This window comes from Lagopus leucura, unplaced genomic scaffold (assembly GCF_019238085.1).
Source record: "Lagopus leucura isolate 7727_CA_CO unplaced genomic scaffold, USGS_WTPT01 Super-Scaffold_100002, whole genome shotgun sequence".
Lineage (NCBI taxonomy): Eukaryota > Metazoa > Chordata > Aves > Galliformes > Phasianidae > Lagopus > Lagopus leucura.
The window spans coordinates 65,649,268-65,672,363 of NW_024962263.1; positions in this window are offsets into that span (position 1 = coordinate 65,649,268).

A 23,096-nucleotide genomic window follows, 5' to 3' on the forward strand; every position below is an offset into this window, starting at 1 on the left:
TTTGCAATAATAGGTAATATATATTAGCTAGAGAAAGAAAAATATGGCTGATTGATGAACTTGTGTATGTCTTAGCTACTATCTTTCTTCTCTTGTGGGGTGTGCTTGGGCTGTACTTCATGATTTGCTGGACTTAACAACAAAGGTAGTTTGTGAAGTAATTTATGAAGTGAATTCTTCTACTGTCTTTTCTCACCTCCATCCAGATTTTGCAGTATCCTTTGCTGTTCTGGCAATTCTCTTCAACATAAAATGAATCACTGAGTTGATTTGAAATAAAAGATAACCCTCTGAAATGAAGATAAAAAAACCTACAAATTTTCATCCTGTTTCTTAGCCACGATTAGCATGTTGGGATCATATGACTTCACTTTAGTCAGCTATATATTAAATTATTGGAAATCGAGCAAGCAAAGTCATCAAGCCAAGACAGACTTTGCATGTATCATTTCAAACTGAACATCCACCCTCATCACAGCTTTCAGCGTATTTGCTTCACGGTGGAGGACCAATTTGGACTAATTTTGCCATCAGTTTCTTAATCCTAGGAAAGTTTTCATTTTCTGACAACCTCCTTTCTTATACTGAAATCATTTCTTTAAAAAAATGTCTATCTTTGTACTAACCAAGGATTCAGAGGCAAATGTCCCTGTGTACAACAAAGAACAACTAAGAACTTTCAGTGCCTGACACTAATGAAATCATTTAGCACAGCTGACAAATAAAACTGTAACTGATCATTGCTTGGAACCAGAAAAACATTTCATAGAGAAGCATACTCTTATTTACAAAGAATGCAGAAGTTCAAAAGAGAAGATTTGAATTCTTGATTTCACTGAACACTTGAATTCACTGAAGTAAAATAGCCTTTGTAGCATCAGGGACAGAAGAGGATAATGAGCTGATTTTGCCATTAACTTAAACCACCTGTTAAGTCAAATCACCTGTTTAATGTTCAAGCTTGACCCTAACTTGTAAGCCAGAGGAAATAAAAAGGAAAGGAAGAGCCTACGTTGCAAAAGAAAGAAAAGTTTGTGGTGATGTTATTAATTGTGATGTTCAGTTTTCTGCTATAGCTGAATTGTTAGCTATAGTATTGCAGGAGACACTATCAGAGCCCCATGATGATCAGCTTATGAAGAATAACAAGAGGAAGGCGAGGAGAAAGTGGGAATTGGACAAGCAAGGGTAATTTAATCATGTTTGTCTAAGTCCAGAAAAGAGTCTGGAAACACGCAAAGGTAGGCAGTTACATTGAGAGAAGTTTGTAGCATCTGCTAGTAGGGATATGTGTTCCTACTTTCCAACAATTCCCTGTCAGATTCAGTTATCCTGAATGTGTCTAAAAAATAGATGTGACATATAGCAAACAAACAAACAAACAAACAAAAAAACAAAAACAAAAAAAAAACACAGGTATCTTTCCCAGTCTTTAAATTCTATCATCTCACAAACTTCTACTTAGTTAGAAGTACCTTCTCTTCCATCTGACCTTTGTTTCTTCTCCATATCCAGTATTATTATGCCTTTAGAGAAACAGAAGAGATACAAATGTAGCAGGAACTGCAACGTCTTCCAATTCTTCATTTTATTGCTAAGAATATGTTACATTAACTGCTTTTCCACCCTGGAAATCAGGAATCCTTCTATAAATTACTTGTGCAAGCTAAGAACACTGGCAAAACACCTCTTTTTATGCTTGGTACGTGGTGGCTTGCTACAAATATGCAGTATGGATTATCAGTACAAACAAGTAGGACTGCAAGCATAGATGTTTTTAAGATCAATTTAAATGGTTGGTTTTTAATAGGGCTGATGAAAAGCCTTTCTTCAGAAAGGAAAATGTACTCTTTTGTGTTCTGACTGTATTTTTCCCCTTAGGCAGCCAAACAGGGATTGTTCATTTTCCAAAATCACAAATTAGATAGTTATTCTTCCTGGATTCCTGTAAATAGCAAAATGCAGATTAAAATAGCAGCAGCAAGGGAATTACCTAAACACGTATTTATTCTGTTCACACTACAGAGCTTCTCTGGAAATGAGACTGGTTTTGATTATCGTAGCTTAGAGAATGTTCCTGTATGTGAGTAGATTAAAAACACGTTAGAACAGCTGTTAATGTGCAGACACATGGAGGCTAAACTGATTGCTACTATCAATATGGTAGCTGGCCATTAGTTAGCATCCTTAAAGAAGAAAGTTTGAGTAGTTTGCTTAGGAGAATGTCTTGTCCAAAGCAATGTGTTTCTTCAAGGATTCATTTCAAATCTATTTTCATCTCTGAACACTAAACTAAACAAAACAGAGCCTTGTCTTGATCATCCAAAGTTTGAAGATCTCTTTACTCCCAATTGAAGAAAACTTAAACAAAGAGTATGATGTTGAGAGGGATGTATGAGAGGTTTCAATTCCTTTGCTGTTGTTATCGCTAGGCTTTTTGGAATGTTTTAAAGATTCTGGGGGTGTTTACAATGGCTTCCCTTCTTTCTCTGAAGATGAAGTGATGATCCCAGCTTTCTGTATCACTGCTTAACTCCAAAGTCTTCACACAACTGTGTTTTAGGGTTGTACTCTTAATATTGCTTCTACAACCTTTGCTACTACCTTACTACTTTCTAACTTTCTCTAGCCTTGGTGGTTTCTTTTTCAGGGTCCTTTGCAAATATGTCAAATTCCAAGGAAACAACAGACACACTGAGAAACTTGACTGCTGGGTAACAGCTTCAACTGTGTTAGCTATGTTTATATACAACTACAATATACAAGTGTGTTCTGTAGCTGAAAAGCAAATACAATCTCTGCTGAAATTGTATTCTTATTTGATTTTTATATGAGCTCCCACATGACACAGCTGTACATAAAATTTTGCAGGAATTACTGATCAGAAAAATGATAATATGGCCAAGTCTGATGCTGAGTCTCTGTTCTTTGTTTTTCAGTTTAGAATTGAATAGGTGTAGTCTGTTTAAATGTGATCCAAAGTTACAATTACCACAGAGCATGCGACAGAAAAGATGTTATGAAAACAGCTTTACAACTTACACTTATACTAGCAAATTTATCTGGAGTTCTAAATTACATTTTTGTTACATCTGCAAAAGTTTTAAGAAACAAATGAACAAACGTCACATTTTTAAAGGTGTTCTCTAAATATTTTGCTTCGCTTAAAGCAATTCTGTGGCCTTTCATGTAATTAATAATTGGGGGTGAGAGTTAGAAACAAATATATAACACATCCTTTCCACTTTCTGCTTAATATTTGCTTAATAATTGCATGGTAATAATTTTGTAAGAAACAAATACACAGCTTAAGCAAGCATTGAGTTGTTTTTACTCAGTGATACGTGCTTCTTATGATACTGACATCATTTGGTTATTGTCTTTACTCTTTTACTCCTACCTACTCTGAGGAATCCCTCAGAGAGAAACAGAGCAACTATAAACCTTTAGAGCTCATTGTACAGAATGTGTTTGTATCTTTGTCAGTGTAAAGCCAGAGGGCTTGATGAGAATTATATAGTACACCTATGAAATCTGCAGTCTCGGTTGATTTAGCTCATAAAACAGTTCATATTCAAGATGCTTCATGCAGAAAGCTTGTCTATTTAGTTCTACATTTTTGCAAGGGATCTGGATCAAGGGTTGAGCTTGTTTGAGAGTTAGTCAGAGGAAACATTAAATTGGTGATGTTTAGGAGTCTAATCGCTTAGCATTGATTACAAAATGTTAATTTTTCCTCATGTGTGCATGCATGTGGTCCTCAAAAGGGAAGATAGTTATAATTTATTGTTGAGTCTATGATGAAGAGTTGATCACAAAATGTGATGTTGAGCTTCAGTTGTCTGTAGAGGAGAGAAAACTATAATCTACAGCAGTGCTTGAAACATAGAGACTGTCTCCTTGGGCATTTCTAATGTAACAACATTAAACATCTAATTGACACCTAAGCTTAAATCTGTACCATTACTTTGATTTGCAGTTACCCCCATAAAACAAGAAAGAGTCCACTAAATAGTGAGGAATATGACAATCACACAAGGTTCTACTGTTTTCTAACAAACTAAGAAAGTAAGTAATAATACATATATATCTGAAAGTTAATATTTTGGAAACAAATTTTGGAAACAAATGTGAAAGAAAATAAATTTAATCAGTGTTTGAATAATTTATTGATCGTAATTAGCTTTTAATTCTTGACATCTCAGAAATGTCAAATAAAAAAATTCAGAAAATTCTAATAAAAATGTCTTCAAGAGAGCTTCAAGATGATATAATTCAGCTATGGCAATGTTTAGATGGCTTTGAAATCATTTTAACAGCATATCAAGCTACTTTTTTATTAAGTAGAAGATATAAATTTTAATTTATTTTGATTATTTCATTATCCATATGTATTTTAGATGACTATTTCTATGTCCAACAAATTTGAAAGAAGATGTACGTTTTTGATGTGCAACAAAAGAATCAGTGTCTCAACTTGCCTATATTTATAATCATGCCAGACTGGTTTTAATATAATATTTTCTTAGAAATGACTGTGAGTTTAGATTTATAGATGAATGGTTGAGGTTGGAAGGTATTTCTGGATGTCACCTGGTCCCACACTTCCTGCTCAGGCAGAGTCATCTGGAGCTGCTTGCTCAGGACAGTGTCCAGATGGCTCTGAGTATCTATCTCCAAGGATGAAGAGGGATCCTCTAAAAGGAACTGACAGAGGGGGCTGGGTAAACATAATAAAGGCAATATCTCAGTATCTTTTAGGCTGACAGTTTAAGAGAGGAAAAGTTAAACATATTTGGGGGAAACAAATTATCTTTCAAGAACGGACTGACATAGTGGAATCTGAATCCTCAACTTTGACCTATAAGCTAGTCATTTCGCTTATGAAAATCACATTTCTTTTTTTCAGTACTTTCTTAAAGTTATTTCCATTTCACACCTGGTATATGTGTACAGCATAGCTACAGGTTTGCAATGTTGACACATGACATCTGTATGCATGTGCTCAAGCAGGAAACAAATGTTGTTGCATGGTTTTTAGATGCTCATAGACTGTATATTTATCTTGCTGCTGAATGAAAGATAAATACTATTAGTACTGAAATTGTGTCCTGCTATAGGCTGTTTATGAAAGACTTTAACCTACTATTTAATATGATAAACCTACTCTTAAGACAGTAGTTTAAAGAAAGATTTAATGCAAGAAGCACATCAAAAGCTTATTCCACTTAATCCTACCTAAGTGTTCTGCAGCGAAAAGTGCATTACCAAGAATTCCAGAAATACATCCTCAGATAATATATTTCTCTTGATTTTTATTTTTATTTTTAGTATAAATAAGCTTATTTTCCTGATGTTTCTGAGACACATAAGGGAAGAAGAGCATCCAGGCTGGATGTGGCTCTGGGCAGCCTGTTCTAGTGCCTAATGACCCCGCACATAGCAGGAGGGTTGAAACTAGATGATCATTATGGTTCTTTTCAACACAGGCCATTCTATGATCTGATAAAAAAATAAGATATTGTTAGGTCAAGTTTTACTATTCCATCAGTGGAGCAGCTGCTGGAGACAAAGATTAGTAGCTAGTGGTAAATTCATTTTCTGCATGAGCAGAAACATCTGCTCATTCCTGAGAAGTTCATTTGTCCAAACTTTCAAAAATTTTGGTTACACATATCCATATCTCAGCATGATGCATAATTTCTGTGCTTGTGGGGGAGAAGATTGAGTAGACTGTTTGTATTTTATTTATTGCACTTTGTATGCATAAATAAGAGCTGTATTGAAAGTAATTTTCTGATGAGAATGTACATATATTGTACTTGTGTGCCACTTTTTATAGCTACATCAGGCTTTATACCTATGCTATCAATTGCTGATCATTAGCCTGCTCAATTGTGAGACTGCAGTTATTAAGTCACATTCCCATGGGACGTATTAAATCTTGGCAAAGGCAGCAGCTGATTGAAGCACAGCCATATCTTGTTTTGGACACTGTGGTGAAATGCAGAGTAGACAGTTCTTTCTCACAAAGTCTAAGCATTGCTGAGAAAAATGGCCTTGACATGCATTAATTTATATTTGGTCTACAGGATGATGATAACTTACAGGTTTGTTCTGCTTTGTCTTCTGTTTCCTTTTTCCTTATACTCTTTTTTTTTTTTTTTTTTTTTCTTTTCCTTCTCTTTCCCCTGCACAGTACATACTTACAATGGCTTGTACATTGAAATGATTAATACCTTTCCTTTAGATTAAAACCAGATTTTCCAAAGAAAATTCTGATGATTTTTGTTTTAATCAATCCATATAACTGAAACTACTTGTGTTATTCACATACAGAGGAATATGGAAACTTGGCAGTAAGTCTTAAATTCTGAAAATTCAGTTAAGAGGCTAATACTATTTATTTGTTAATACTGATGATGGTCATTTCATTCATATTTTGAAGTCAGTGCTGTTAAAATGAAAGGCCTACAAATAATGCGTAAAATCTATTAATGAAATTGAAAGACAAGAGAATTCCTAAAGTATTTAATATTTTACATCATATTCTTACAGTCCGAGGTTCTGCCCTTAAAGATAGGAGAGACCTTAACACTGACATCAGCATACCAGTGAAGTTAAGATATATCAGGAATGTTGTGCTTAGCATTTGGTATATTAGCTCACCTGTTGTAAAGATGTGATGAAAATGAATTCCAAAAGCATTTTTTTAAGTGTTGTGTTATTTTTGACTTTTTAGTGACTGCTTGCAAAATTTACTGATAGAAAAGCCAATGTGCTTCTGAGCAGCTAGGTCACAAATATCAAATTATCTTATTTTAGACAGCTCTGGAAATGGCAGGTTTTGCCAAAATGTTCATGTTTGTGCAGGAATACACCGGGTGATATTAACATGACCTTAGTGAACTCCTCTTACCTTTAATTTTGTACTTGAATTGGTCTTTATAATGTTATGTAAAAAGTTACTTTGACACTTCTGTGATGGATTGTTGCTCTGAGAGGCTGATAATTCGGTCTGAAAAGTTAACCCTGAATGAAATAACAAATCACATTTCACAAAAGCACTTAACTTTGGTTTCTTGAAATTATGATGGATTACCTCTCCTTCTGCTCAGGTTTTCATAATTTACACCTTTTCATGCTCTCTCCCACAAGTAGTTCTTTATAAAACAGACATGAATTGCGGATTATCAGTATTATACTGCTGCAGTTTTCAGTGGTTAGGGGAATTGCTGGGGAATTGCAACATACATTTCTAGGCAATTGATCAAATTTTTCCTTGATTTACAGACTACAGGATTGCAAGGATATCTTCAGACTTCACTGGTTTTACATGTGTTTCACATAAAACTGAGATGTATATAAGTGTTGACTCGTTTAAACCAAGTATTGTATTTTTCCACCTCAGTGGCTTTGTTTGCTTTTTTTGAACAGTTAGGTTAGCATGGTTTCTTTGTTTCTATTCCTACCTTACCTCTGTTAATCCTGACTGGGACTGAGATCCACACTTGTGACATTATCTTTCCTTTTCCTTTGGAAAGGATTTGTCTCAAAGGTATCAGTGGGATTATTGCATGTGAATTAGAAGACAAAATTTGGCCTAGTGACTTGAGCTTGTTTACATCAGGTTTAGCTGCAGAACGCTGTACAGAGAATTGTTCAGTGTACTAGGCAAATATTGTAATTGCTAGATTACAGAAAAGAGCCCACAGCAACAGCACTCAACAAAGCAGTCTGAGCTTTGCGTATTTAGATTCTCCTGCTGCTGAATTCAAACTCTGAGGCAATCGGCAATTGTTCTCTTTTGGGACAGTTAAAGATAGAATGCAAGATCTTAATTATGTTCAGCCCAATCCTGCTTAGGCTAGTTTACTACTGCTCATTTGGGGCAGTCCTTTTCTTTGGCTTACGGAAGGAAACATCTTTCAGTCTGTTTTCTGCCTCAAATGTTCACTTCACCTTTTAAAATTCCTACTTGATCATATGAACATCTTAGGACAGCACTAATCTGTTTTGACTTTATGTCACCTAGAATATAACTGTCACGAAGGTAATCATTATTGTATCTCAGTTAATAAAACATTGAATGATACATTAGAAAGCGGCTGGCTTCTGAGATGCAGATTAAGCCTGGCATCCTAAGAAGAGTGTTCTTATTTAGCTGAGCTTTAAATTTATAAAAAAAAGTATCTCAGAAAGTTGGAGAGGTGGAAAAAAAGCGAGACGATTCAAATCTCTGTAGCTATTATCTATACTGCAGTCAGGTTACTATAATCTGTTAAACTGTAACTAGTCCAGTTAAAGTTGTGCATGGTTTTGTTTTTTGTTTGTTTGTTTGTTTGTTTTTGAGGAAAACTGTGTTACAGGACAAGATTAATGTAAAACCAGTCAACTGGATCACCTAGTTAACAGGTGTTGTTGAATCAAAATACTGCAGCCTGATGAAAAGGAAGCAAAAAATTTTACAGTATGCTTGGACGGAACCAGGAAATGATGCTAGCAGGAATTTCCAAACACAGATAAAAAGCTACTCTTGATATGCTAAGAAAATAACTCACCAGACATATTGATGCTATCACTTCATCATTTTTAAGATTTAGGAGGTTTTCTGTAGTAGGTTTTTAATTACAGGAAATTCTTCAGCACTGTGAATCTAAGACCTATCTTAAACACATATATATGTATCTTTATTTTCCAAAGATCACCAAAGCTGGACAAAAAAAAAAAAAGGGATGCCAAGGATGCCAAGAAGGATGTCAAGTCTTTTATACAGTATTCTTGTGGTTTTGACCAGCTTTCAGGACCTGGGAGATCTGAAGGGATTTTTTTCCCCTCTGCCTCCCATCTTGTAGTTGATGTGACATTTTGGGATGAAGTAATCTTGACCATATCTCACTGGAGTTGCTCTTTCACAGAATATAAAACTCAGGAAAAATGAGTTTTGTTAATCTATTCCTGTTCAGTAGCCCTTGGGCCAGTAACAGGAGTCCAGCATCTTGAGAATTGCTTTCATGCTTGTGAGATTTTTCTCCATCATCTCCTCCTTTCTTCTACTCCTTCTAGCTACTTCTAGATGAGTATGTTTGCTGTCTCACTGAATCACAAATAATCATGATTAATAACTGCCTTGGAGTTTGTTTATAAACTTAGAAGACAGGTTCCACCCATTTGCATGTGAGATGGAAATAAGATGGCAGTCCACATGGGTCAGCACAGATCCATGGTACAATTATCACAGCAAACTGCAATAGAGTAACATCCGAGAACCTTTTTTAAGTAGCTCAACAGTAGAAGAGAAGAATACCTTCATTTATACGTGGAATCTAAACTCTACTTTGTTTTTGAGAAGCGTTTCACAGTTCTGTGGAGCCTACCACTGCAATGTAAACTCTTAAGGTATAAATACACTGGTAGAGCAGTTCCTTAAAACTTGTATGTTCTGCTTTCTGTCTGTAAAACTTTAAAACCTCTCATTATTTTATGCAATTTCAGGTGTACTAAAAGATACAGAGAACACAACATCATATCTGTTTTCAGTTTTTAACCTTGAAGAGCAATCAGGGTGTGTTTTATACCGTGGTGATCAGCCCAGTCAATATCCTTGCACTAACAAGTCTCTTGGAAGAAAATGGCTATCGGGTAGAATGAACGACTTTATGGAAACTTATTTAAAACATGATCTATTCTAATGTTTACAGTGACAGGAATTTATGGCTCTCATAGTCAGTTAATCTCTTTCCTTTCAAGAAGCCATGCAATAAATAATATAATTCAGGGGGCTGTTACTTATTTTCGTACAAGACAAAGTATAGATCATCAGTGATGATTTTGTCCAAGCTTCAGGCAGAAGAAATATATATATATATTTTTTTTGCATCAGAAACCTTCATTCTTGCTGATGCACTGAAAACTCTTATTGAAATATATTCAGAATGACCCATTAAATCATCTCTATATATCTCATGTAATTCAGCTTACAAGTGATCTCAAGATGAGAAAGCTAATAAGCTTATGCTCATATATTAACTGCAAGGTATAAGACATAAAGATAGAAGTTCATACATACTAATGACTTGTTTATTGCTTCATGGATGATTCATTTAGATGAAGGGGTGAAGGGACGAGTTGTAGTCAAATGTTTCCTTTTATTTTAGTTGTAGGAATATAAATGAACCTAATGAAAATCTCGAACACTGCCAAAAATGCAGTCTACTTAATCAAGCTGGACTCTACATTTCATACTCCAGAAAATAAAGAAAATACAAAGACAATGTCTAGATAAAGTTTATCAGACTGGGGAAGGGAGAGTAACTTGCTGGACACACATGCAAGAATGGGGAAAACTTATCTGGGTATAAGAAGAGTAGTGAAGCACTGGAACAGGTTCCACAGAGAGGTAGAGGTCCATGGAGACATTCAAGATCAGGCTGGACAGGACTCTGAGCAAACTGATCAAGCTGTAGGTTTCTCTGTTCATTGCAGGAGAGTTGGACCAAGTCAAACCGTTGAAGGTTCCTTCCATCCAGACTCTCCCTGTTGCTAGCAGCTTTATTGTTTGCCTATTAGTACTGGCTTCCAAATGTTGTTGATATTTGTGTTCCTCTTTTTGTTATACCTTTTTACCACCCTCCCAGCTTTTTCATTTTTCACATATCAGATATCTTAATTCTAGTGAAAACGTCATGAAACAATGAATTCAACTGTATTGGATAACTTAATGTACGCTGGTATCAAAACTCATCTGTATGAAGAAAGCATTGTCAAATGATTGGTTCTAATAAATTACTAACCCTACTAAAAGTCCCTATTTTTTTTTTTAAATTTGAAAAATTAATTATTTTATGCTATACCTTGAAGGGAATTTTTGGGATCAGATTGTAATTTTGAGACAGTTTGAAAATAATCCTGTCTAAAGTAGAATAGAGTATTGTACAACCAAAATAGATGTTGACATGGTAGCTATACCACTCTATTTATATCAGGACTATTGGCAGATATTTTCTTATTTGATGAAAGCATTGTATTGAATGATAAATGAATACTAATATGGTTATAGCATCAACACATGATAATTTCCTTAGCATTGATGACTATATGTCAATTGAACCAATTACTTAAAGGTAGGAAAGCCTTTTCTTGGAGCTTCTACAATTTCCATTTAGCATGCTGCAATATTTTTTCATGTATAGTTGTATAATTTCTTATGTATTTGTGAATAGCTTCCTCTAGTATACCTAGATCAAGTGAAACACAAATTGTGTTGGTACCACTGGATTAAATCAATCTTTTTGAGGGACGTGGTTTAGTGGGAGCTATTGGGAATAGGTGAACGATTGGACTGGATGATCTTTTAGGTCTTTTCCAACCTTGGTGATTCTATGATTCTATGATTCTATGATTTTTTCCTCTATTAAAGATGACAGAGAACAGCAATATAAGATATAAATATTTGTGGCAGCGGATTTAGTTCCCAAGTGAGAGAAGGTAGAACTAGCTGTCTCAAAGGGAGGAGTTAGAGTTTGGTCTGTGGTCTACGTACCTTCAAGCAAGACAAAGAGCAAATAAAAAAGCAAAGCTCAAATAAAAATAAGGGAAGAGAGGAATAATAGAAAAGCCAAGCTAGACAGATGTGTAAATATCTAGTCACACTACTTTGTTTCTGGCTAGTCAGTGACTCTTAATGTTTATTGCCAGGTTAATACAGGATGCAGAAGTCACATTTATGTCAAGGAAGCAGAAAAAGCAAAAACTGTGGAGGTTGCTGCAGGGATCAAACACTTAAATTTGCTTTAGAATGCAATATTGTCTTAGGCAGCCCACAGGAAATAGAGGAAAAACAATAGAAAAACTTGCAGCATGTTAAAACTTCAATTCAAAAATTTTAAATTATCTACTCTCTTTTCCTTATTTAAGTTGATGTTTTTAATAGCCTCCTGCTGTTCCTCTAATTTACTCATTTCTGTGGGAGAATGAAAAACCATGATGATTTTACTTGTCTGTTATAAATTATGATTTACGAAGCATGCATAGTTAACACTGTAAAATGACAAGTTATAGTGTTCTATTCGCTTATAAGCTACTCCCTAATTTTTTAAATGTTTTTATATGGAAGTATATATTTATTTTACAGGTTGTAACTGGTTGTTACACTAAGAGAGCAAATGAAACGTTGCTTTAAACAAAAAGGAAACACTTAAGAGTTATACATTCTGTAGGAGAATGTTAAATATGCTGACAATACTTCAAAAGAATCAAGTTCTCATAAATCAAATTTGCATTTTATCTAATAGATTCTATGTGAAAATAGGAAATACACTTATAAGTATAGCTCTCTTCAGAGTTCTGGCAAAGGCTATGCAATCAACTCTCTAATCTGAAGAGGCTGTGCTTTGATAGCACATTACAAAATGGATCCTGAATGAAACCTTCAGGCCTCGCCTTAACAAATTTTTAATAGCAGGGATAAATTACAGAACTGAGTGATCCCACTTTGATATGTAGAGAATTATTACCAATTTTGAGAGATAAATGGAAAATAAACAGAATTCTGAGGAATAACATTTTTGCTGTCTGTGGAATCTGATACACATGAGAACTTCTCATGAATTTGATTTACTGAGTAGCCACCAACATTTTCAAAGGAGAAAATTACAACAATGAAGAGAAGACATAGTTCAAAATCAGTTTATGTAAACATGTGAGGATGTGTGCTGAAGTTGGTTCTTGCCTTCCCAGGCTTCTGTTATCAGTTACATGGTGGAGGTGATATACTGCCTTGGTGAATTAGAAGTGTGTCTATGTGGCTAGAAATGGTAGGGAAAGTTCGATTCAGATCTGAAGCATGTTACTGCATGTGTTGCAGTGTGCTCAGTGAACGAGAAGCCCATACTGTCATGTACCTTGGGAATGGTTCAAACCTGTTCACAGCATTTACTACCTGTTTTTTCTTTAATGAGTCCATAATTCACCTGAATTTTGAGGACCAAGTTTGTTTATGAAGCTGTGGTAGCTTCTTCCTAACGCACACACAGAATTAAAGTTTGTGAATAACTCCTCAAGGCAAATTTGTAAGGAGCTCATGGAGTATAGGAGTGACTGTGTGTGCACTGGGGATGTTACCAAAAGCGGGTGAAGAATGCAACTTGTCACTTTGGTATTACAATCTGGAAACTTTTTCCACTACTGATGACATTGAGATATTTTTCTTCTCCAGCAACTGTTTTTAGGCTATCTAAGTGGTGGTCTGTGGAAAGTGATGACAGTGGAAATGCTTAGTGTCTTTTATGTAGGACGCCTGAAAGAATATCTTGAAATTTGAGCCGATGGAGCCCCATATAGCCAAGATCTGTGAAATTCACAATGAAGGAAGCAATATGATCCAAACAGAGTTGTATGCCAAATCTTTTAACACGCAGCCTCAATAGGAAGAAAAACAATGAAAATAATTGTAGTCATGTAAATTTGAAACAGATGTATCGTTTTTGATCCAGTGACCTGAATAGCATACTAATAAGGCTGCCTCTCAATACGATGCTCTGATAAAAAAGTTCTCATAAGGTAATTATAATTTGCCTATACAATTTAGCTAATATAATATTGAAATTTTAAGATCAAATTGCTAAACTTATATGCCATACATGAGATGCACAGGATTCCAAGGGATAAATCTTTCCTATAATTTTTTTTTTCCAGTAAATATAGCTAAAAGTAGTTTTGAACAAACATCATAAGGTTTTGCTTCACTGTTTTCACTGTTATGAATTTTTGTATGCATTCCAAATTACTGCTCTGTTGAAGAAACTAGAATTCTCGTAAAAATGCATCATTATTTTTTCAGATATGCAATTCTTGCTTTCTCCTGTACCTTTCTTTATAAGACTAGAGTTTTAAAAAATTAAACAGTTAGGGAGGACCTTTAGCAGCCTAATGTGTGTACAGCTATATTGTTTTAGATGCATGAGAAAAAGTCTTGAGTTTTTATAGCAATGGAACTGTGTGATCAAGTGGTAGATGAAAAAATATTCTGCCTCCAGAGGGCAGACTCTGGCTTATTTAGAGATTTGATTGATGAAGTCACTTGAGAAGCTCTGTAAGACAAAGAGTAAAGAAAAGTTGGACATTCATCAAGAGTGAAATATAAAAAGCACAGTAGCAGACTGTCCTAATATGCTGAAACTGGAGCCTGTGAAGTTGAAAACCAGCCTGAGCACCCACGTGTGCTAAGGGAGCTGGAAATGTGATGTGGGGCCTCATTCAGTAACATTTGTTGATTGTAGTAAATGAGAAAACTCCCTAAAGACTAGAGGAAGGGGCCCTGGCCAGCCTGGTCTCGCATTAAATGTGGAGGTTGGCAGCCCTACCTGAGGCAGGGTGGTTGGAGCTTGATGATTCTTGAGGTCCCTTCCATCCCAAGCTATTCTATGATTCTATGATTCTGTCTTCAAGAAGAGTAGGAAGGAGGACCCGGGGAAGTACAGGCTGGTCAGCCTCACATTATTCCCTGGGGTGGTGATGGAACAACTAATTCTGGAATAATGTCCAGGTAAGTGAAGGACAAGACAACAGTCAGGACTGGTCAACATGTATTCACAATGGGGAAGTTATGCTAACCAACCACAGACAGACTTCTATAATAAAATGACCAGTCTTATGGATGACGTATGAACCATGGATACTGTCTTCTTGGAATTAATTAAGACCTTTGACATAATATCCTATTATTCCCATAATATCCTTATGGAGTACTGTACACAGTAAGATCACCTCCCTTGAGCCATGCTTTTTTTAATGTACCCCAGGATACCATTGGCCTTCTTGGCCAGAGCACACTGCTGGCTCATGACCAACCTTTTGTCCACAAGGACAATCAGGTCCTTAGCCACAGAGTTCCTCTCCAGCAGGTCAGCCCCTAATCTGTACTGATGCATGAGTTTATTCCTTCCTGGGTGGAGAACTGTACCCTTGCCTTTGTTGAACCTCCCTGCTCAAGTCTCCAGTCTGTCCAGGTCTCACAGGATGGCAGCACAGCCTTCTGGTGTGTTAGTCTCTCCTCACAGCTCCGTATCATCAACAAACTTGCTGAGGGTAGATTCTATCCCTTCATCTAGGTCCCTAATGAAAATGTTGAACAAGACCAGATCTAGTACCAACTCCTGGGGAACATAACTAGTTACAACGCTCAACCAGGCTCTGTGCTGTTAATCACAACCCTCTGAGCTCTGCCTGTCAGCCAGTTCTCAGTCCACCTCACTGCCCACTTGTCTATCCCACACTTCCTAAACTTCACAACAAGGATGTTGTGGGAGACAGTATCAACAGGATGTCAGATCAACAGGTTCAAGAGTAGTGGCTTAGCCAACCTCAGAAGTTAGACTTCTTAATTGGAAAGTAAAACTAAAAACTAAAAAGGAAGTACAACCTTCCATCTATTTTAGATGTGGTTAAAAGTGTGTTTTGTGTTTGTACAGCTTTGCTAATCCAAGTTACCACCAAAACACACAAATAATTCCTGGAATAAGATGTGAATGAGATCAAAGATGCCCCAGGACAGTTTAAACCTACTATTTTCATAACTGTGATGGAAGTTTCTAGCCCCACAAATCCGCTGACATATCTTCATATTGTATTGCTTACTCAAATTTTTTATGTGAAATGATCTGTGAAGAAGGCAAAAAGTATGAGGGCTGCTCTGAAAGCAAGGCCCCTCATTTTATTATACTGGCCCATGACATCAGAGGCAGATGTTGCTGATATGGCAGTAGAGGTAGAACCTTCCCACCAATATTCTGTGTTTCATTTTGTTGCTGTGTGACAGATGGCAGCAGAAGTGCAGTGTGACAAAACAGTGTCAAACATGGAAGTGCATATGAAGCAAAGGAGTAGAAATGAATTTCTCCATGTGGAAAAAATGTCATCTGTTGACATTCACTGATGCTTGCTGAATGTTTATGGAGACAAAACAGTGGATGTGAGCACAGTGGGGGGGTGTGGGTGGTGCATGTTAACAGTGATGACATTGACAGTGGGTCACCTCTGGTGGTGCAGATTTTGATGAGCATGGCATGCAGGCTCTTTGATGCTGATGAAAATGTACAACTAATGGTGGTGACTGTGTTGAAAAGTAGTGTTCTGTAAGCTGAGAATATGCTCTATCAAATATTATTATCGTGCTCTTTGTATCTGTTGTAAATTCCATGTAAATACTTTCAGAATGACCTACAATTTTTTTAGGTTTTTAGTTTTTCTTTTTCTTAACCTCGATCATTTTACATATCAGGCTTAAGGAATGGTTAAGCAGTTTGTCAGTGTATCTGGCAGGAGAAAACTGTGGGAACAAACATCTGACAGTGGGTGCGAGGTGGTAATGATTCAAACCAGATCTGCTGCTGAGAAGCCTCTCATGCAAGTAGCCAGTCTGTTATATTCCAGAGAAGGAAACATAAAAAAAATCTTGGAGAAAATGTCAGTTCTCAGTAAGATGAGAATTTTGTATTTATATTAGCTCAGTAGCAAATTATCAGTGACTTCAGTGAGCTTGGATTTATCGATTTCACCTATAATCTTTTCTGAATGCAGATACTGTATGGAGTAGTCAATATATACTTTCTGCCTCTTCTCTCAGATTGCACATTTGCCCTAATCCAGTGTTCATGTGAGTTAGTGTTAAAAGAAACTCATCCCACTCCTTCCAGTTCTTCATTTAGCTGCATATGTCCAATGTTTCCCTTGAGTCGGATCCAGTGAAAACCCCAAACAAACAAAAAATTGTTTTTCCATTAGATTGGATTGCTGAAGTGACTCACTCTGCAGCTGTGGACTAGTTGGATCTGATGTGAAGGAGTGAAACAGCAATTGAGCTCAGGGAAGAGACCACCCCTGTCAGTGACAGCTCAGCTTCTCCAAATATGCTGTCATCTTCCTGAAGAAGCAACCTCACCCTTCAGCCCACTTCCCTTCCGTCTTGTAAGCATCAGCCTCTGTGTGGCTATAATGTGCAGCTGGAGAATGGATCTGTGGTATTACTTTACCAGATTGAGTTTACCAGATAGTGGCACAAAATCATTTATTGCCATAAGAGAAAACAAAGGATTGTACAAGAGCAGGGATTATTGATCAGGACTGAAGTTAGGCTGATTTTCAAAACAAGAGTATTTACTTAGTGTGCATGGGAAGATCTAGACTTAGGATATAGATTTGAAGTATCTTTAGCTAATCTAAAACACGACATCTTCTGCATCATTTAGTTATGTCTGGGCTGGGATTCCTGTGATGTGATGGGAAGTAAATGTGGGGGAGTAATCTGGTCAAAAATTAAAGTTGTGTAGAAGATGGTTGTTTTTTAATCAAATTACTCCCCTAATCAGCTTATTTCTCTGACAAGTAGGAAATAATGGAGAGAAAGAAGCTCAGCCCAAGCCACATCTTTTTAGACATGCAGACGGTGAGTTAAACTCATCATTATACATGTCTACTGTGGGTTGTTGCAAGTATGAAATAGATGTATGATATTCACCTCTTTATTCTGGAGAGAAAAAAAGAACTGGCTACTTCTTCCCTGCTCTTTTTTAAATACATTTCTCCTCTCATTTTATTTTTTTGTCCCTTTTAGCCCTCTACTGCTAATTGATGATAGAACTGGAACAGTTCTAATGAACTCTCTGCTACTTATAAGTCTAAAACAGGATTTGTGGAAGAAATACTTTTTTTCTGGCATGGTTTCTTTGTTCAGTCTAAGATAGGATATAGAAAAACATTTCCTGGCTAAGAAGATGGTCAAAAGAATGGTATTATAATAATTGCAGCTGTGAAGACTCATTTTTTTCTATTACAAAAGGCAGGCTGTTTTTCTTAATTGTTTAAATTATTTCTGAATAAGTTTATGTTGATGTTTTTGGAGGGGAGATGAACTCATAAACCGGCAGTGAAAATATTCATCTTGAGACTTGAGAATACCAAGTAGTTATAAATTTTCTTGCCTTTTCCATCTGCCAGGAAGTTTCAGACCCCTGAGAGGAAAAAGAAGAAAAAAAAAAAAAACACATTTTACTCCTACCAGTTTAAGGACTTTTTCTTTGATAGTATAATGGATCTGAAGATCATCATCTTTCTGTAGCATGACACAAGGCTCTCTTCAGGAAGATCATCCAAATAATTAGTCCCAGGAATATGGTGAACTGGCAGTTTTCTGGCCTGATGGATGCAGCAGGCAGGATGGGTCACACTAGTTCAGGAGTTTTAACTATGGAGGATTTTACAATGTGTTTATGATGTGTTTTCTTTGGTGCAGTTTGTGACCATTGATGCTAAATGCTGCTGACAGCACTGTCACTACCTAGAGCAGAAAGGGAAGCCTCTGTTAAACAGACCATCATCTTTCTATCTGTAGGCAGAAGCATTTTAATTCTCTCTCTTTCCTTAGCACTTCCTTCAAGAGGTTTGTGTCCTACTTGTACAGAAGAGAGCATTTGGTGAAGTTGAACTGTATGCACGTTGCTTGAAGGCTAAGCCTCTGTAGTACACCAGATTCAGGTTCAAAGACAAAGTAGGGGTGGGAAGGAGCTCCCTAAACACACATGTCCCATTTTATCTCCTCCTCCTCAAGACAAGCTGGTGTAGACCTACTGGTAGACTCTGGCATGGATTGTTTTTACCCACCACATACTTTGATGCACTCTGTGCTGAATGATACATCTAAACTGTTTTCTCAGTCCTGGGCTTAGACAGCTTGGCCATATGCTTTCCAGGCTTTCCAGAGACAAATATCAGAAATTTAAAAAAATATTTATTTTAAAAATAAGTACTTGAAAGATATTCTTTGAGCTAAGATGACAGATTTAGTTTTGTGCCATGTTAACCATTATTTCAAATTTCTTATTTTAAACCAAAATGACACTTTGAGTCAAAACATGCAAGAAAAGCTTTTGTTTGAAACCTGCAGATAGTCAGAAGATGATTATGGTAAAAACTTCACTTGCACACTTTTTTCTTTCCACTGAAGCTATTACCCAAATTAAATCCAACTTTTGATTAATTTGGGGTCTGTAAAGATCATTTTTTCAGCAAAAGTTAATATTTTTCTAATTACTCTCCTCAGATAATCAATAAGGTATGAAGAGATATGTAACTGTAGGAAAGCAGGCTGGTGACTACTCTATATCATTCTTGTTCAGTGAAGAACTTGTCCTTTTCTTGATGGGAACACAGCAGTGCTGGGGAGAAGATTGCAGTGCAGGCATTCCATAGCCTGTAGGAACAAAGGAGATTTGGGAGGATGACAATGATGGCCAGAGAGGAGCCTCTGCTCACTGTCTCATCTGAGTGGAAAAGATGAATAGAAGTCCTGTCCAAATGTCCTTGATCATATTGTCAATAGCATGTAATTTGGAGCAGGGAAACTTACCCTATATTAGTGTAGCTTCTCTGTTGGATTTTGCCACTTGTCCTCCTTAATGTGCTATGGAAAGGCTATTGCTGATGCTCAAACTTTATCAAAACTTACCTGTGAAAACTTTTCTAGTATGAAGAAAATAGAATCAGTCTATATAGTCTTTGAAATAACAAAACAAAGCAAAAACTTCATTCCTTGACTTGAAGAATTGATTCACAATATATATAATGTATAAATACAAATGAATTATGCTAGTCAAATTCAGAAGTTCATACAACTCTCTTACTGAGAAGTGTAGTTTTTGTATTGTGCTCTATTTTGTTGTAGTTTAAATCAAACAGATTTTCAAGGAATATGTTTATTCAAAAGACAAAAATGTCCTGGTAGTTTTGTGCTGTTCTGTTTTTAAAAAGATAAATTAATAATAATTTTGCTATGACTTCTTGGACCTTCAATCTTTGAAAACACATTCACAACTCAAAAGTGTGAATAGATTAGTTGAAATTAATAATAAGGAGATTTTCAGAGTTCATTGTTGAACTTCTGACCTTTAATAATTTCAGCTGCAGCAAAGTTGGATTATGTTAAATGTTTCTTGAAATCTTTCCTTTTGGGCAACCAAAATAGCTTGAAACAGTGATGTTTTTAGAAAATTACACTTATTATTTGTATAAAAATTTTGTCATCAGCAAATTCTACTGAAAATGTGGTTTCTGACTCCTGTGGACAGAAGGATGAATAAGAACTTCTGGATTTGACCTTGCGTATTTTTTTTTCTTTGAAGTTGCAGTATTAATTTCTGGTGATATTTATCCTTCTTGCTTCTGGCTTCCACTGGTAGATGAATATAAGTGGAGCTTTTAAAAAATGCTTCAGTGGAATTAGCAGAAAAGAAATTACAGAAAACCATTTTATTTTCTAAACAACCATTCCCTTGAAACATCTAATTACTTTTTTTTTGTAGGCATACTGCAGTAAGACTATTCTGAACTCCCACAGTTATAGACTGTCTTGGTTTCTGACCACCCAAGCAAACAATTCAGTGGAAATGCAATGTCAAAACATTTCTCCTTGATCTCTGTGAAAAGCACTTTTTGTTGTCACGGTTTCAAGCTCCTCAGCTGTAAATCTATTAATTAAACAACAGATAATTAAGGCAGTATAAAAACCGCAAAACCCAAACAAACAACAACAAAACACAAACTTTGATATCACTTTGAAACAGCAAGGAACGCTTTTTTTTTTTTTTTTTTCCTAAATTAATTAATTAATTAATCCTAATAAAGGAGTATACCATGTGCAAACATATTCCTCATTATTATCTGGAAAGAAATTACAAAAATATTTTAAAATAAACATACTTTATATACTATATATATTTATATATATATAATATATAAATATATAAATATATATATACTCTCTTCTTCCTTCCTTCCTTCCTTCCTTCTTTTTCTTTTTTTTTGTATGTGTTGATGATATTTTCTTTTCTTTTCTAAACTTTTAAGAACAGATTTTCAAAACTTCCAGAACTTGAATTCAAAATAAGAACAGAAAGGGTAAGTTTACCTCAAAACTTCAAGATAATGAGGAAAAAAACCAATGTTTATGAAGATGCAAAACAGACTATTTCCTGGTACAACAATAAAATATAGATTATATAAAAGAGAAAAATAAACTCTGTATGGAGAGTGTAATAGATACAAAATCAGGATAATTTTCATATTCGTATTATTAGGTGTGGACTAAATCTTACCATGTCCTGCTTACACTGTGCTTTACTGATTTGAAAGCTAGGCCTCTAAGCATTTTCATCAACACCAATACAGTGCAATTGGCTTAATGAGGCACTTCAGTGAATCTCTGGTTGTTGAAATAGGTAGTTGTGGAACTATGGAATAAGTGTATTTCTAGCCTATTTATTCTCTCCTCTTCTTCCCTTTCCTCTCCTTTCAATTTTTTAGGGTTTTGATTTTCAGCCAAGATTTCCTGCCCAGATTTTTCTATGGAGTTATGTTTTTTTTTTTTTTCTTTGTTTGTTTGTTTGTTTCCTGAGCTTTTAAATCAATCTGTTCATATAGTTCTGAAGTCATTAACATATTTTTTTATTAAAAAATATTGGAAAACTTTGATAATCTTTCTAAATCACTCTGTGGAAAAACTGGAGGAGGCAGATGGAGGAGGCAGATCAGCTTGCTTACCAGTAGAGAAAAAAAAAAAGATATTTTACAGAACTCTGAATTGTTGTTCTGGATGATTCTACTAGCTAGAGACCAGAACGTTCAGTACGGTTGTTCCAAGCAGCATCATCCAAAAATCACTCATTCCCACAGACTAAGCAGTAGTCAATTCTTCCCATAGGGTGCATTACCAAAATCTTCTCATATTTACAAATTCTCTGGATCAAATTCCACCTCTTTAGAAGCTACCTGACACAATCGCAGTCAAAAATCTCTTAATGACAGAGTAGTTTTGTATGTACTAGGCCATCATTTATGTATTCAGGAAAAGTATATACCCCTAAACATGCTGCAGAACAAAACACAGTGAAAAAAAGTAGTATAGGAAAGAGAAAATTCTCTCTAGTTTTTCTCTATCAAAAGAAATATAAAACTGGATTAAACACGCAAAGATTTCTAGCATGTAGATAAGTATTCAGAACATCAGTTGGTGCAGTTCTCATGTATGTACCAAAAGAATGGATGTGTGACTGTGGGGGGGACGAAGGCTTTTGGATTATCTTGAGAAACACATTCTGTAAATGGCTTTTTTTCTTCCTTTCCAAAGAACTTAAATTCACAACTTATATTCAACAGAATTATAAAAAAGTAATTTCTCACTCAGATTGGAATTCCTAACATTTGTAAGCTGTATGACTCAAGTGAGTATGGTATACTAACTCCAGAAAGGGGATGAAAGAAATTCATTTGTATAGTTCTGTAATCTACTTCAAGTACTTAAATTTCTTTTATATCCATAAAATGCAAATGTTGTCTCTGTCGCCTGCTAATTGTTTTTCTTAATTAAGTTTTTCTTCTGCAACAGAAGTTCAGTTTGTGATTTTTCAGCCCTTAAATCTCTGCTCTGTTGAAATAAAAGTTTAGATTTCACGTTCATGGGAGTGATAAACATTAATACTATGAACAATATGAATCTAGCTGATCCCACTATTGGAAATTATATTATAGCCTGATACTGTCATTATGAATAATGTGCCTCGAGCTGTGGCTGGGAGATGATGGATGACCTTGTCTGTTAAACTGTTGCCATATAGACTGGTTCTAAAACAGGTTTAAACAGAAAATGGAATAAAAATGTCATAGCAGTATTTTATTGACTGTAATTAACAATGTCTTGTCTTATTATCTGATTTTATGTGTAATTCAAGTTTCCTCTTCATGTGTAATCTTGTGCAGCTGAGATGTTTAAGGATGTGGTAGGGAGGAAGAATCATGCTTAGGAAGTTTAGCATTTTAAGACGCACTATTTCCTTAACATCACCACTTTTTCCTCCCCTCCCGTTCCATTCCTTTTCTTTCCCCTTTTCCTTCCCCTTTTCCTTCCTCTTCCCCTTTCCTCTTTCCCCTTTCTTCTTTCCCCCTTCCCTTCCCTTTCACTTTTCCACAACTCACTGAAACATCAAGCAGATTCTTCTTAATTTTACCTTAATAGATTTAGCAGATAGCATGGCATTTTGCTTATTTAA